We start from the raw sequence: 18168 nt of genomic DNA on the forward strand, positions 1-18168 counted from the left end.
TTTTCTTTTTCTTTCCTTCTTTCTTTTCTTTTCTTTTCTTTTCTTTTTTTTTTTTTTGAGATGGAGCCTTGCTTTGTCGCCTAGGCTGGAGTTCAGTGGTGCATTCTCGGCTCTCTGCAACCTCCGCCTCCTGGTTTCAAGCAATTCTCCTGCCTCAGCCTCCTGAGTAGCTGAGATTACAGGCGCCTGCTACCACGCCTGGCTAATGTTTGTATTTTTAGTACAGATGGGGTTTCATTGGTTGGCCAGGCTGGTCTTGAACTCCTGACCTCGTGATCCGCCTGCCTTCGCCTCCCAAAGTGCTGAGATTACAATCGTGAGCCACCACGCCCGGCCTGTGTATCCGAATTTTCTTAAGGTCACTAGTCAGAAGTCACTTTATTGGAAAGGCTATCCTCCATTTAATGGTGAAGACGTTAAATGGTACTTGTACTTCTTTCCCAAAAAATGACACTTTTATCAGTTATTTTACTACAGTACCTGGAACATGTAAACTTTCAAGAAATATTTGGTGAATGAATGCATGTTAATCTGAATTTAGTATTGCAGTCTTCATTACTAGAAAGCATTTACATGTTTTAACTGTCAGGGAGCAACACTGGTAAGTGATTAATTCCCTATCAATAAAATGGATAGAGTACTATTCATGCTACATGTTCTCACAGTTGTGGCAAGGGTTATTAAATTGCCAACTGTAGTACTAAACTTATATTAATGTTGTACTCATTAGTATTACTCTTGTTATGTTCAGAGGAAATATGGAATAAAAGTAAGATCATGGGCCTGGTTCAAATCTGAAATTCTGCTACGTCCTAGTTGGGTGATCTAGGTCAAGTTTCTTAACTCCTCTGAGTCTTAGATTCTTCGTATGAAAAATGGAAAAAATGCTAGCACCTACTTCTCAGGATTGTTTTGAAAAACAAATTAATTAATATATTTAAGCTTTTAGCACAGAGCCTAGTACATACTGTGTGTGCAGTAATTACAAACTATTACTAGTGAGTATAATAGGATGTGAAAATTCATGACATCAAACAACTAGAACCGAGATTTATACACACACACACACACACACACACACAGACATATGTATACACACACACACACACACACAGACATATGTATACACACACACACACACACAGACATATGTATACACACACACACACACACACACATAATTGTTTTTGCAACAGAGTCTAGCTCTGTCGCCCAGGCTGGAGTGCAGTGGCGTGATCTCGGCTCACTGCAACCTCTGTCTCCCGGGTTCAAGCAATTCTTCTGCCTCAGCCTCCTGAGCAGCTGGGACTACAGGCGCGTGCCACCATGACTAGTTAATTTTTGTATTTTTAGTAGAGATGGGGTTTCACCATGTTGGCCAGGCTGGTCTCGAACTCCTGACCTCAGGCGATCTGCCCACCTCAGCCTCCCAAAGTGCTGGGATTACAGGCGTGAGCCACCGTGCCTGGCCTGCAGTAGGATTTTAGAGAGATGTGTTTGTGAGAGAGATTTGTGCCCAAAGGGTTTTATTTTAAATTTTTAAAATATTTATAAAATAGAGACAAGATCTTACTATGTGGCCCAGGCTGGTCTCGAACTGCTGAGCTCAAGTGATCCTCTCTCTTTGGCCTCCCACAGGCGTGACTCACCACAGCCGATCCACTCAAAGCATTTTAACTTAGGGAGGTGAGTGTTGACACAGACAAACCAATGCCATTGCAATATTTTCATGACTTAGATTTCCCGAGAGAAGGGGATATGCCCTACCACACAGGTTCACGGTGGGAAGCACCAGGGCTTGGCTTGGAAGCAGAGGCAGGAAGGAATGAGGAGCCCAAGCAACAGCCTTTATTATTAGGCTTTCCAAGGGAAAGGTCAGGCAGGGCAGGGTGAACAGCTTCACACTGGTAGTTTGAGTAATTACAGTAAGTTTGGAGCAACAGAGACTGCCTCTAGCTGTCTGGTACCCGGTGCTGGGTTGATTTAGGACAGAGAAAATATCAGCTTACTGTGTGAGAGTTAGATAAAGGAGGTGGATGCTTGCATAGGTAGGGTGTGTTCCTAAGTGAGTTGTTACTATTTGTATTAGTCCATTCTCACGTTGCTAATAAAGACATACTCAAGACTGGGTAATTTATACAGGAAAAAGTGGTTTAATGGACTCACAGTTCTGCATGGCTGGGGAGGCCTCACAATCATGGTGGAAGGCACATCTTACATGGTGGAAAGCAAGAGAGAATGAGAGCCAAGCGAAAAGGGAAATGCCTTATAAAACCATCAGATCTCGTGAGACTTATTCCTTACCATGGGAACAGTATGGCAGAAACTGCCCCCATATTCAATTATCTCCACTTGGCTCTGCCCTTGACATATGGGGATTATTACAACTCAAGGTGAGATTAGGGTGGGGACAGAGCCAAACCATATCGCTATTTTTAGGAATCAGCTAGTCCTGGGAGGAGCAGTCTTTCCCCAAGTCTATGAGGCCCCTCAAGCTGTCAAAATACTAGCCTGGCACAGTGGCTCACAGTTGTAATCTCAGCACTTTAGGAGGCCAAGGTAGGAGGATTATTTGAGCCCAGGAGTTTGATATCAGCCTGGGCAACATTGCAAGACCCTGTCCCTACAAAGAAAAAAAAAAGAATTAGCCAGGTATGGTGGCATACAACTGTAGTCCAGCTACTCAGGAGGCTGAGTGGGAAGTTTGAGGCTGCAGTTGGCAATGATCGTGCCACTGTACTCCAGCCTGGGCAACAAAGTGAGACACTGTCTCAAAAAAAAAAAAGTCAAAACATTATAGGATACAGAAAATTAAGACAACATGATTAATGTGTGTGTGTAAGTATGCATTAGCTTGTGTGAATGTATACATGAGAGAGAGAACAAGAGAGAAAGAGAGACTATGAATACCCACAGCTTAGGGATGACTGAAGTAATTATTCTAGCAACGAGGAGTAAATTCTTCAACGTGACCTGCCGGGTGGTTGCTTATCTCCACCTTCCTTCCTTTCTAACATCCTAGTGATTGTTTCTGTCCCACATTCGCGCTATGGAAGTCATGCAAACAAATATAAATTAACAAATAGTATCGTTTGCCTTAGACCTGTAAAGAAAGGTCTTTTGGAGTCATTGCATGAAATTCCAGAATTCTTACTTGGTTGGATTTAACTTTATTTGCAGGAGGAATTTTCTCTGATGGGATCAGTCACTTGTGGTGTGATGTATCTTCATTTTGATGTGGATAGTCCCACATAAAACAATTAAAAAAACAAAAATAAGTAAATAAAAATCTATGTTTTTAAGATTCTATATGAGTGCAGGACATGATCAATGATAAATAAAACAGCCCCGTAAACAGCACAAGCCTCCCGAATTTAACTATAGAGGATTATACAGTAGAATTTTTTGTTATTATTTTTTCTCATCATAATTTCAGAAGTTGGGAGCATGGGGCTGACACAGTGCTCAGTGCCACGGTCATGGGACCAGGGTTCTTTTTTTCCACTTGGCCACCTCTGACATGCTAGCTTTCATTCTTGTGCATCTCACCCCATGGTTGCAAAGTGGCTGCAGTTCCTCCAAGCATCACACCTGCACTCCATGCAGTAAGGAGGGAAAAAACCAAAGGCGGTAAAGAATCCAGTTAGATGATTTGATCCTATTTTAGTAGGAAAGCACAGCTTCTCTGCAAGACCCCACCAGTAGACTTCGGTATAATCCTCATTTACCAGAGGCTGGGGAATGCTTATGTTTTCTATCTAAAATTGATCTCTGCAGCCAGGCATGGTGGCACATGCCTGTAAATCCAGCTACTCGGGAGGCTGAGGTGGGAGAATCACTTGAACCCAGGAGGCAGAGGTTGCAGTGAGCTGAGATGTTGCCACTGCACTCCAGCCTGGGCGACAGAGTGAGACCCTGCCTCAAAATAAATAAATAAGTAAATAATAAAAAATGAAAAATAAAATTGATCTCTGAAAATAGATTTGGTAACGATTTCATATCAGAAGAAAGAAGAAAGGAAGGGAGGGAGGGAGGAAGGAAAGGAAGGAAGGAAAGGAAGGAAGGAAGGGGAAGGGAAGGGAAGGAAAGGAAGGAGGAAAGGAGGGAGTGAGGGAGGGAGAGAAGGAAGGAGGGAAAGAAAGAAAAGAAGAAAACAGAAATGGAAGGAAATGAAGGAAGGAAAGGAAGGAAGGAAGGAAGGGGAAGGGAAGGGAAGGAAAGGAAGGAGGAAAGGAGGGAGTGAGGGAGGGAGAGAAGGAAGGAGGGAAAGAAAGAAAAGAAGAAAACAGAAATGGAGGAAAAAAGGAAGGAAAGAAGAGAGTGAGAAAGAGGGAGGGAGGAAGGGAAGAGGAGGGAGGGAGAGACAGAAGAGGGAGGGAGAAAAGGATAAAGAATGATTAACTTTGCCAAATTACTTTTGTCAATTTCAGATGTGAAAGTGGCATTCAGCCTTGGATCATTTTTAATTTTGTTTGTACCTAATCAGATTGAGGTAGAATTTTAATTTGGTATTCCCAGAATTACCCTATTCCCATCTGGGTCATCATTATTATCTCCAAATATTCTCATGACAAGATTTCTAAAAATGTCTGCAAGTTTGCAGTGAAATTGTGCATTGTTCTTAGAGTTGAAGAAATGCTACTGTTGCTGTGTAATTCTGTGCAGAAGAGTATTATCAATCACTAGAAAAAGCTTTTGAGAAAAACATCTTTAACGAAAAGAGTCCTAAAAGCACCACAAAGACGGTATCATACATAATGCAACTTGTTTTTTAGGTGCAACTGTGTGGAAAGCTCATTATGTGACTCCTAAATTCTACCCTGAAGGAACAGGTGCCTGCTATGGGAGTGGAATATGTTCATGGTCGGGGGATGTAACCTACCACGACCCACCACTCCTCTTTGACATCTCAAGAGACCCTTCGGAAGCCCTTCCACTGAACCCTGACAACGAGCCATTATTGGACTCCGTGATCAAAAAGATGGAGGCAGCCATAAGAGAGCATCGTAGGACACTAACACCTGTCCCACAGCAGTTCTCTGTGTTCAACACAATTTGGAAACCATGGCTGCAGCCATGCTGTGGGACCTTCCCCTTCTGTGGGTGTGACAAGGGAGATGACATCCTTCCCATGGCTCCCTGAGACCATGGGGACCACGTGTTACCCACCACAAACTTACTGTTACAACGGTCATAGGAGCAGAGCTCACCTGACTGATTCATTCCATTTGGGATAAAAACTGATGGCCCAACCCATTGTTTTATCCTCAGAAATCAGTTCTTTCAAGAGCTCGGTGAAATTAAAGTGGGCCCATAGAACAGTGAACCTGGAGGGGAGCATTTGTTGTATAATTTTTTTCTGGTATATAATTGTGCCATTGCCCAAGGAAAAGAGCAAATCAAGGTGACTTCAGCAGATTCTTGTAGAGCTTTTGTTCCTAGAATTCATGGAAGCATCAGGTCCAATGTCATAAGTTAGAAACTTCTGCTTGCAGATTCTATACCCAGGCATGCTAGCTTTCTAATAAATCATGATAAGTACTTAATTTTTTCATGAAGCAGAGGGTCACATAAAACTTGAAGTAGTGCTATTATAGTCAGTTTGACTTCTTGATTTTCTCTCTTTCCTTCTTTTCTCTTCCTGTCCGATACACATCTGGTTATGAGAAAAAATGCTGGGCTGAAGTTCTTGACTTTGCTTCCTCGTAGCTATATCATCGTGGAAATGTCTCTGTGATTTGGTTTCTTCATGTGTAAAATAAGGAAAACCAGTGTCTACTTCACAGAGTAGCTATGAGGATTACATGCATTAATTAATGTGAAATCGCCTTGTGTAGAATAAGCAGTCAATAAATGTTATTATTACAAATGTTGTTGTAAGCATCATCAATTGCAGTTAATCATGATTCCTTAAACACAAAATAAGAAAAATGGCAAAGAGTCAACATTTAAGAAAAAATAAAGAAACATGGCTAAAACAATTATTTAATTGAAGAAAGACATTTGGCAATACACATAGGAAGCAATTCAAAGCAGGATAAACAAACATAAATCCAAAATTTGAAGCATTTGTGACTGCAGACTACAAAAGACAAAGAAAGGATCTACAGATGGATGCAGGGCAGGTGAGCCCCAAATTGGGGCTTAGCCTGGGAGGGTTCTTGGCTTCCCTCAGGAAATAATTCAAGAGTAAGCCAGTGGTGGAAGCAACAGCTTTATGGAGAAGGTAGTGTCACAGTTCTGTGACCGCTCCTGCAGAGAACAGGAGCTCAGGGCACTGCTGCAGTCATATTTATACCCACTTTTAATTGCATGCAGATTAATGGGCAGTTTATGCAGAAATTTCTAGGAAAAGGGTGGTAACTTCTGAGTGCTCAGGTCATTGCCATAGAAGAGGCCAGTAATGCCCAGATGCTGCCATGGCAACGGTAAACTGACATGGCATGCTGTTAGGCATGTCTTATGGAATGCTGCTTCCATGTTTTAGCTAGTCCTCAGTTTGGTCCTCTGTCTGCTTCTGCTTCTTCTTCTTACCATTCCTGGGCTCAAGCAATCCTCCTGCCTTGGCCTCCCAAAGTGCTGGGATTACAGGTGTGAGCCACCACATGTGGCCAACAATGAATGTTCTTTATTTTATTATACTTTATATTTTGAGATAGAGTCTCACTCTGTCAGCCAGGCTGGAGTGCAGTGGTGCGATCTCAGCTCACGGAAACCTCTGCCTCCTGGGTTCAAGTGATTCTCCTGCCTCAGCCTCCTGAGTAGCTGGGATTACAGGCACACACCACTACAACCAGCTAATTTTTGTATTTGTAGTAGAGACAGGATTTAACCATGTTGACGAGGCTGGTCTCGAACTCCTGACCTCAAGCCATCCACCTGAATCAGCCTCCCAAAATGCTGGGATTATAGGCGTGAGCCACCGTGCCAGCAACAATGAATGTTCTTAATATCACCAGCCTGTGCACTTAAACATGATTTAAAATGGTAAATTTTGTTATGTGTTATTTTACCGTAATTAATTTTTTATTTTTATTTTTTTGAGATGGAATTTCCCTCGGTCGCCCAGGCTGGAGTGCAGTGGGAGATCTTTTCTCAAAAACAAAACAAAACCCCAAAAAACGACCGAACAAACAAATGCAATAACAACATCTTTTGCAATTTTTGAAGTTTGAAGATTACTTATTTCACTCAGAGCTCCCTTGTATTACTTGTCTTTAATGCTGTTCTCAAATTTGTGTGTGTGTGTGTGTGTGTGTGTGTGTGTGTGTGTGTGTGGAGAGAGAGAGAGAGAGAGAGAGGGCAGCTAGCAGGTCCTACATCACCCCAAATCCATCATTTTCTCTTTATTCAATTCTGCAGTGGTGCGATCTCGGCTCACTGCAACCTCCGCCTCCTGGGTTCAAGCGATTCTCCTTCCTCAGCCTCCCCAGTAGCTGGGATTACAGGCGCCTGCCACCACACCCAGCTAATTTTTTGTATTTTTAAGTAGAGACAGGGTTTCTCTATGTTGGCCAGGCTGGTCTCGAACTCCTGACCTCAGGCGATCCACCCGCCTCGGCCTCCCAAAGTGCTGGGATTACAGTCGTGAGCCACCTCACCCGCCCCCATTCTGCTATTTCTTATCCCTCTTTACATTGCCGCCACACTGCAATGTAAATGAACCTTTGACCTAAATGAACCAATTAATTATGCCCCCACTTCACTAATGGGCCAGTAGAGGGCGCTAGACAAACATTTCTCAACTACTCGGTCAATGCGTTCAAGCATGCCACAGGTGTTCTTGCCAGAGACTTGTCATTGATGTTTTCTTGAGCCATTAGAAGGAAATGGCCATGAGGAAAAGACTCGGTTTGTTTTATGTTAATCCAGGGGATATGATGGTAGACAGGTACCAACCAGACATGTCCATTTCAGACAGTCAAAGTAGCCAATCTGTCCTCCACAATTCAGCATTTTTAGAGAAATAAAAAATGGTGCTGAAACATGCAGAGTCTAAAACTGAATGTCTGCTTTTCAAGTTCCTTCTAATTATTGGCTAGGGAAAAATCAGTGTCACTTAACTTCTCTGTAGTGCAATGTCTCAACTTTAAAATGACTACAATAGCAAATGCTTCATAGAGTTGCTGCAAAGATTACATAGATAAATATGCTAAAACACAAGAGGCTGGAACGAGCACTTTAAGATGACAGTAATTTTATTTTATTACAAGAAAGACTGAGGTTGAATTTTCTTAACCCAGAACTTAGATTAGGAAGAAGTGGTCATTAAAATATACCATGCATTATTACTTATTATGGTCACCATTCTGTGCAATAGATCACTAAGCTTATTGCTCCTGGGAGGGGATAGATTTATTAACTTGCCTGATGTAATCATTCCACATTGTGAACATATATCAAAGCATTCCATGGTACTCTCTCTATATATAATATTATATATAATGATATATATAAAATATTATATATGATGTTATATATAAAATACTATATAAAATATTATATAAAATATTATATATAATGTTATATAAAATATTATATATAATATATTATATATAATATATAAAATAATATATAATATATATAAAATTTATCAATTAAAAATAAAAATAAAATGCTGACAAAATAAGAGGTGTTAAATGAATGTATAAGAAACATGAGGTAGCTGAAGTAGGAGTCTTACTCAAACCATCTGCCCTGATCTGTCTATCATCCCATGCTGGGACATGAAAAGGCACATATTCAGAGGACTGGGGGAATTGAGAGAGAGTGAAGGACAGACAGAGTCTTCATCAGGGACGCTCCCACACGGCAAGCCTCCTACCATGAACCTTAAAGACGTGAGTTCTGGAAGGTGTCTGAGAAGAGATTTTCTGCGGTTTTGCCAGAGAGCTGGCAACGAGGTGATGGGAGCAAACCCTTCCTTCATTATTATATTTTCCAAAACTCACAGCATTATTTTGGAGAATTGTTAAGGTAGTAGGAGGGAGATTTAAGAAATAGCCCCAGAGTGTCTTTGTGTTCACTGCCCTGCATGTTTGCCAGGAAGAACATATTCCTCAGGTATTAGTCTCGTGCTGCTGATAAAGACATACCCAAGACTGGGTAATTTATAAAGGAAAGAGGTTTAATGGACTCACAGTTCCACATCACTGGGGAGGCCTCACAATCATGGCAGGAGGCAAAAGGCACATCTCACATGGTGGCAGGCAAGAGAGAAAAAAGAGCCAAGTGAAACCTCTTATAAAACCATCAGATCTCATGAGGCTTACTCACTACCATGAGAACAGCGGAAACCACCCCCATGATTCAATTATCTTTCACTGGGTTCCTCCTGCAACACGTGGCAATTATGGGAGGTACCACTGAAGATGAGCTTTAGGTGGGGACACAGCCAAACCATATCACCTTAGGTATGGAGAGACTGAAGAAATGAATGTGCCATTTTTGATCTTTACAGAGGGTTTCAAATTTGCAAATGTTCAAAAATGTTATCCCTCAAAGACCTTTGAGGAAAAAGTTAGTTGATTGACTCCAGCAAAATGGAATGTCATCCAAGAAAGGTGAGAGTAGCCAAGCACAGTGGCTCATGCCTGTAACCACAGCATTTTGGGAGGCTGAGGTGGGAGGATCGCTTGGGTCCAGGAGTTCAAGACCAGCCTGGACAACATAGTGCAATCTTATCTTTACTAAAAATTCGTTTAAAATTGCTGAGTGTTTACTAAAAATTTGTTTAAAATTGCTGAGTGGCACATGCCTGTAGTCCCAGCTACTCAGAAGGCTGAGGTGGGAGGATCACTTGAGCCCAGGACATTGAAGCTGCAGTGAGCTATGACTACACTACTGCACTCCAGCCTGGGTGACAGAGCAAGACCCTGTCTCAAAATACTACTACTACTACTACTAATAATAATAATAATAAAAAGAAGAGAGTACACAGGAAGCAGTGCTGAATAAATAAATGTATAAAACAAAGTCTGAATGTGTTAGTGCACAGTTGTGAAAATAATCTGGAGTTAACATTTCACATGGGAGGTAATTGAAAGAGCAGAGAAGAAAGAGAGAATGAGCATATGTTCATGTTTTTGTTTCGTCTGGGAAGAAGACATAGGTAATGACTATCTTTATACTTGATAGAAAATATAAGCTTAAATACGTGTGCTGACAGGTGAAAGGTGGTTACCACCAGAAAACTAGAAAAGATGTGTACAAGTTTCAGAGCCTTAATGGGAAATGCGTGGATTGAAGAAAACCTGATTCATGCAATCAGAGGTGGGTGGGAAAGAATTACACCGAAGAAGCAGAAAATCTGATATATGTAAAAAAGGGAAAATAATATAAAGTGAAACTGCAGGACTCAATCCAAATATAACCATGATCATAATAAACATGGATGGATTAAAATTCCTTTAAAAAAGATAGGCTTTCTGAATGGGAAAATAAACATAAAATCCAGACATACAGTAGTGTAGGAGGCAGCTTAATTAAAAACAAAATGTTGAAAATAAATGGATGCATTTGATATGATTCTGTTCCACTATCCAATCTAAGTAATGATCAATTATTTTATAGATTGTTCTTCAGTTTTTTTTTTGTTGTTTTTTTTTGAGACAGAGTCTCCCTTTATCCCTCAGGCTGGAGTGCAGTGGCGCGATCTTGGCTCACTGCAACCTCTGCCTCCCAGGTTCAAGCAATTCTCATGCCTCAGCCTCCACAATTGCTGGGAGTAGAGGCACCTGCCACCACGCCCGGCTAGTTTTTGTATTTTTAGTAGAGACGGGGTTTCACCTTGTTGGCCAGGCTGGTCTAAACTCCTGACGTCAGGTGATCCGCCCGCCTCAGCCTCCCAAAGTGCTGGAATTACAGGCTTGAGCCACTGTGCCCAGCCTTCAGTTTGGTTTTGTCCAGTGTTTTCTCATGATTAGACTGAGGTTATGCATTTTTGGCAAAAAAATCATCAGAATTGATGTAAGTTTTCAGTGTGTCATGTTACGGAGTGCATGATGTCTGTATGTCCTGTCCTGGTGATGTTAAATTTCATCACCTGGATTAAGTGGTGTCTGTTGGAATTCTCCACTGTGAAATTATTATTTTTTCTGATCCAGGAAAGGTTAAGCAAGAGTCTGGCACCATTTGAAGTCTAATAAGAAACATTTACTACCTGATTTCTCTGAAGCCTGCTACCTGCGGGCTACATGTGCATAATAAAAACTTTGGTCTCCTCAACGCCTTATCCTCACCCAGACATTTCCTTTCTATTGATTACAGGTCTTTAATCAGAAAATCCTGGAATCCACCTACGACCTGGAAGTTCCTCACTTTGAATGGAATCCCACCTTTCTGGACTAAGCCAATGTACGTCTCACATGTGTCGATTGATGTCTCCTGTCCCCGTAAATTGTATAAAGCCAAGCTGTCACCCAACCACCTTGGGCACTTGTTCTCAGGACCTCCTTGGGGCTGTGTCGTGAGCCATTGGTTAAATGAATAACTCTTTTCAAATATTTTACAGAGTTTGACTCTTTTCATGGACATTAATTGGTGCCCTACACGTGGGGCCTCAGAAAAGACTCAGAATCCTTGACGAAGTTGCCCGAACCCGGAGCTAAGTTACCCGCAGGGCCATTGGAAGCCCTCCCTGGCTTTAGGTTTCTCCTCCAGTGGAACCGGTGAGTCCTCTGCAGCTCTGGACCTTCCATTTGGTGGATGGTCCTTGGTTCATTCTGAGCTGTTTTTCTACCTCCTTTTTATTTTTCTCCTAGGAAGTTGTTGTATAGGATCCTACTTTACGTTTGGTGGTGCATTCTAAATGGTCTTCTCCACTGCCCTTTCCCCCCCAAATTAATGTCGATTGGCCTGTGAGTACATTTGCGTGAGAGACTGAACTGCCACTTTTGTGGCGTAATTTTGAATTGCCAAATGAGAGGCTGACCTCCTCAGCTTGGAAAAGAAAGGGAGTTTTGCTCCTCCTAGCCAAAAACCACCCCTGGGTGGTAGGGGTTGAGTGGGAGTCTCTGGGGGATTGACTCCTGCCATGATGTGCAGTGACCCTACAGGGAACCGCACAACAAAATTAATTTTAAGAGGCTCATCCAGGAGACAGGTGTAAGAGCTGATCACTTGCTATGTTGAGCCCTGTCAGAGGTCTAGACCTCTGGAGAGAGAAACTCAGACACGTGAAAGGGTAGAAAGACTCAGTGGTGACACACAGTGTAGTCCCTCTCACAGCCAGCACACTTCAATCCACCCTACTAAAACCCAGGCCACAGTTTAGTTCCTCATTTTTAAATAAAAGTGGGAGACATAGCATGTAAGGATGAGGAAAGGCGGAGACAGCGACCCCCATTTGGGCACCCCTTTTGGTTCTCTGCTTCCTCTACTTGCAAGTATTTGTGTAAGTGGGAAAAGCTTGAGGGCATGCCAGGTCAAACAAGAAGCTTCCTGTTACATATTATGTCTGTGCTTGTTCACACTTTAAACTGCTGCACACATTACACCAGAGAAAATTCCAGCCCAAAGGTCAACCTGCAACCAATCAGTTCCTAAGTCCTCTATTTTGCTATTTTCTTTTCTGCCTACTTTAAATCTTCTGTTTACTTTTTGTTCTTTTCTTTTCTTTTTCTTTTTTTTTTTTTTTTTTTTGAGACAGAGTCTTGCTCTGTCACCCAGGCTGGAGTGCAATGGCGCTATCTACTGCAGCCTCTGCCTTCCAGGTTCAAGCGATTCTCCTGCCTCAGCCTCCCCAGTAGCTGGGATTACAGACGTGCGCCACCACGTCTACGTAATTTTTGTATTTTTAGTGGAGACAGGCTCTCACCATGTTGACCAGGCTGGTCTCGAACTCCCGACCTCAAGTGATCCGCCGGCCTCGGCCTCCCAAAGTGCTGGGATTACAGGCGTGAACCACCACTCCTGGCCCTTCTGTTACTTTTCCACTGCTGTTGAGATAGAAGTCACTGTTGGGATCCAACCTTTTTGTTTGTATAAACTGGTGAGTTTGTGTTGATATCTCTTGCTAGAGTTCTGAAGTAAAAGCTATAGGATCTTTGTGTGAGTGTGCATGCGTGTTTAGATGTGTTTATGTACATGCACATATGTGTGCACATACATACATTTTTTACGTGCTTTAGCCCTGAAGTGTCCAATTGGCTTCAAGTCAAAGAGTACTCATAAATTAAATAATAAGCCAAAACGCTTTTCAAGTTCACGTGACTTACATAAATCTTTAATAAATAAGCTGGCTTTAAAATTATTGGTACGATAGTATTAGAAATATCTTAAAAATTGTCAGCATACATGTTTGTTTGCATTTACTGATCAAGCAGTTTCATATTTACCTCTGACAGATATTATAAGGTGTCAAAATTTGCCATAAGGCTTACAAAACTATAAACCCAGCAACCCAGCATGAAACACAATAATCTTTGTTTCTGTACTTTTTGAGAAATAAGACGTTTAATGTTATTAGTGTAGTAAAAAGAGCTAAATCCCAAGTTATCAGTAAAATATCTATATATTTAAAATTTTTGCTTAGGCAAACACAGAAAATTCGTAGACTATAAAAATGGTTAACAGGGAAATAACTTTAAATGATGACTATCAGAGTTTTCACAGATAATCTAGGTAAAAGATTTTATAAAATTAATTAGGTAAATGTAATGAAACAAATGCCTGTAAATAAATATAATTTAGAATCTAAAGTTAAATAATAGATATTCACTAAATGTCTGGGCCATTTTCAATTTAAATAAATTGTATTATAGAAAAACTTTTCTGAAAAATATGTTCTTATTCAAAGCTAAGTTATTTTCATCTAATTCCATGTTTATTTATTTATATTTTTTGAGATGGAGCCTCGCTCTGTCTCCCAGGCTGGAGTGCAATGGTGCAGTCTCAGCTCACTGCAACCTCTGCCTCCCAGGTTCAAGCGATTCTCCTGCCTCAGCCTCCCTTGTAGCTGGGATTACAGGTGCCCACCACCATGCCTGGCTAATTTTTGTAATTTTAGTAGAGATAGGGGTCTTGCCATGTTGGCCAGGCTGGTCTCGAACTCCTAACCTCAGCTGATCCACCCACCTAAGCCTCCCAAAGTGCTGGGATAACAGGTGCAAGCCACCGCACCCGGCCAGATTCTAGGTTTATTTAAGGGTTATTTATGAAATATGGTAAAAGGAACCAAGAAACAAGAGATGTAAAGAAAGTTAGGCTGCGTGCATTGGGTCACACCTGTAATCCCAGCACTTTGGGAGGCTGAGGCAGGCGGATCATGAGGTCAGGAGTTTGAGACCAGCCTGACCAACACAGTGAAACCCCGCCTCTACTAAAAATATAAAAATTAGTCAGGCATGGTGGCACGTGCCTGTAATCCCAGCTACTCAGGAGGCTGAGGTAGGAGAATTGCTTGCACCCGGGAGGCAGAGGTTGCAGTGAGCCAAGATCGTGCCACTGCACTCCAGGCTGGGTGACAGAGCGAGACTACTCCATCTCAAAAAAAAAAAGAAGAAGAAAGTTACAAGGAGGTATTTTTGGTAAGAAATGTTAAAAGAAAAATAATTTTGTATGAGAAAGAATCTTGTTGTTTAAGAGAGATGTTTAGGACAGAACAGAAAATCCAAGCAGGATGTATATGGTCTGTGCAAGTCATAATACAGTCTGTAAAAAAGGAATTCAAAAAAATTTTTATGTAATTAAGTTTGCTATAACTAAAAGGAAATTATAATCATTCTAGGTATTGGACTTCAATAATAAAAATACAGTAATGCCAAAGGAGATCATTGGTTAGAACAAGATTTTCTTAAAATACTGATGTACTCAGTGAAATTGCAAGAAGTTTTTTATTTTTGAATTCCATAATCTCTTCTTGAAATTCTTCAGATGGACATCCTAGGGGTTCCACTTCTGCTGCATCCTGCTTGCCTCAGAGCTTTCCCTCTTTTGAAAAGGCCTGGGATGGTAACTCTCTCCTTCAACTTTTGCTGGCTCCCGTAATTTTTTAAAAATTAGTAGTCTAAAGGAAGAGAGAGAATTTTTGAAAAGAGGCAAGTGAAAAATGTTATAGGATGTGCCTCTATCTGTGTGTCTGTCTATAAGTTTATTTATTGTCTGTTTGTTTGATTGATTTGTTTATTTTGGAGACAGGGTCTCACTCTGTCACCCAGGCTGGAGCGCAGTGGTGTGATCTTGGTTCACTGTTCCCTTGAGCACTGGGCTCAAGGGATCCTCCTGCCTCACCTCAGCCATCCGTGTAGCTGGAACCACAGGTGCATACTATCTCGCCCAGCTAATTTTTTGTATTTTTTATGTAGAGATGGGGTTTTGCCATGTTGGCCAGGCTGGTCTCAGTCCTGAGCTCAAGCGATCCACTCGTCTTGGCCTCCTAAAGTGCTAGGATTACAGGCGTGCGGCACCATGCCTGGCCTTGTCTGTAAGTCTCTATCTGTCACGAGGAAGTAATATTTCAGTACCAAATTATATGAAAGAGCTCTAATCAAATGGCTTACAGAAAAGCAAGTGCTTATCAGACAACCAAAAGCTAGCTCAGATGCTTTTAATTGACATTCCTTTAGTAATCTTTGGTAAGACTAATTTGGTAAATTTAATTTCAAAATCCTGTCCAGTGGTTTAAAATCTTAGAGTCACGTTAGATGGGACTGTTCCCCTGACCTTGACCCCCTTCGTGGGCAGGAACTGGAGTGGCTCATGTTACTCAGCCTGCAGTTTGTGGACAGCTATGTGTTAACAGCTCAGTGAAGGGTCAAGGTGACAGCCTTCTGCACCTGTCCTTTTGGACACCGACTTCTTGTTTGGTGTCCAAGAATCATCAGGTCACACAAACTGAAAGATGATGAATGTGGAGGACTTTATTGAGCAGTGGAAGTGGCTCTTGGTGGAAGAGGAGCTGGAAAGGGGATGGTGTGTGAAGAAGGTGATGTTTCTCTGAAGCCTAGCCTTCTCTGGCTGGGCTCCCCTCCAAAACCACACCGTCTGAAGTTAGTCATGTTTATCTGTAGTCTCCAATGCTCAGTTACTTCTCTGCTCGCCACTCAGTAGCTTGTATCCCTGCCGGTCAGCTGCTTGTGTTGCTTTTTTCGTTTTCTTTTTCTTTTTCGTTTTTCTTCCTGCCAGCTGGTCTGGTCCTTATGGGCACAGGATAGGGGGCAGGGCAGGCCAAAAAGGCAATCATCTGGGCAGAGAAACGAGGTCAGCTGCTTTCACTAGGGCCGAGCTTCCAGACTTGAGGTTGTAGTTTAGCCGGGAGCCCAGCCATCCTGTATCAATGTTAGATTAAATTAGGCAATCCTAGGTTTTGCACTGGAAATTAGGGTTACTGGGAGTTGGAATAGTAGGAGAGTAAGATGTATTTTTGGTGAGGTTTATAAAAACACAAAGATGTGGTTTTTGCCAAAGAAAATGTAATGTTTAGAGGCTATTTAAAGGTCACTTTAAAATAAATGGAAAATTATGTAGATAAAACTCATTGGAGAAAGAGAAAAATAAAGAGGTGGGGAATGAGAAACCTTTGACTTTTGGGTGGCCACGTGGTCACACATGGTAATGAAGTGGCATCATTGTCTGGGGTAAATACCCGAGATTCATTGTCTCATGGCCACAGAAAACGAGGACGTGGACACACAGAATGAGGTTGAGAGCAGAAGTTTAGTAGGCAAAAGAAAGAGAAGAGCTCTCTGCAGCAGAGCGGGGTCCTGGAGAAGTGGGTTGCTGCTTCTTTGCTGAAATGCAGCAAGTTTTATAGATGAGCTTGAGGAGGCAGTGTATGATTTACACAGGACGCAAAAGATTGGTTGGACCAGGTGTACCATTTGCATAGGGCACGTAAAGCTGGTTAGGACTAGATGTGTCATTTGCATAGGGCATGAAAAGCTGGCCTAATCTTTTTTTTTTTTTTTTTTTGAGATAGAATTTTGCTCTTGTTGCCCAGGCTGGAGTGCAATGGCGCCATCTCGGCTCACTGCAACCTCCACCTCCCGGGTTCAAGTGATTCTCCTGCCTCAGCCTCCTGAGTAGCTGGGATTACAGGTGCCTGCCACCACACCCGGCTGATTTCGTACTTTTAGTACAGATGGGGTTTCTCCATGTTGGTCAGGCTGGTCTCAAACTCCTGACCTCAGGTGATCTGCCCAACTCGGTGCCTAATCTTTTATTATGCAGATGGACTCTTTACCTGGCTAGTGCCATGTCGCCTGTTTTTTTTGTTTGTTTTGTTTTGTTTTGTTTTTTGAGACGGAGTTTCACTCATTTTGTCCAGGCTGGGGTGCAGTGGCGTGATCTTGGCCTAATGCAACCTCTGCCTCCCGAGTTCAAGCAATTCTCCTGCCTCAGCCTCCTGAGTAGCTGGGATTACAGGCATGTGCCACCACGCCTGGCTAATTTTTGTATTTTTTTAAGTAGAGACGGGGTTTCACCATGTTGGCCAGGCTGGTCTCGAACTCCTAACCTCAGATGATCCGCCCGCCTCGGCCTCCCAGAGTGCTGAGATTACAGGCGTGAGCCACTGCGCCTGGCCTCTGGTTTTTTACTGTACACGTGGTGACAAAGAAAAGGGAAGACGGAGCCTCCATGTTGAACATACCTGGCTTCCAGGTAGCCCTTTCCCATTGGCACAGCTGCCAGCATTTACCCATGCAAGCTTCCAGCTTGCTTATTATCTATGCCTGCAGCTCTATTTTCCAGGCTGCTCTTTGTTAAAAAGAAATGATTTGGGGGCTCCTTTTTAAAAAGGGAAATTCTGCCAAGGACTCTTTTACCCTCACTATCTGCCTGAATAATTTCTTTCTAGTTCCTCTATCAGTAAGGAGATGCAGCTGGCTTGTCTTCAGTCACTAAAGGTCAAAGCCACCAGAGGAATTTAGAGATGGATCCTACTCATAGTCCCAGGGAATTTAGTTCACTGGATGTATAGCAAATGCAAATTAATAAGGAAAAAGTGAACTATTCAGTCCCTTGCTTACTGCCTATGTAGTTGCTAAAACCAAAGTAAAAGAGTGCTGCCTTGGGCGTGAAGGCAGCACCAAGCTCAGATGTGGGTCGGTCTCAGATCAGGCCAGTGACCTCAAAGCTTCCTACACAAGGAAAAATTAAGCCACGTCAACCAAAAGTTACCTCTGAGACCTGTGATTACCAAGAAGATAGACATGTGGAGAAAGGGCA

The sequence above is a fragment of the Pan paniscus genome, chromosome X (genome assembly GCF_029289425.2).
Source record: "Pan paniscus chromosome X, NHGRI_mPanPan1-v2.0_pri, whole genome shotgun sequence".
In the NCBI taxonomy this organism is placed as follows: domain Eukaryota; kingdom Metazoa; phylum Chordata; class Mammalia; order Primates; family Hominidae; genus Pan; species Pan paniscus.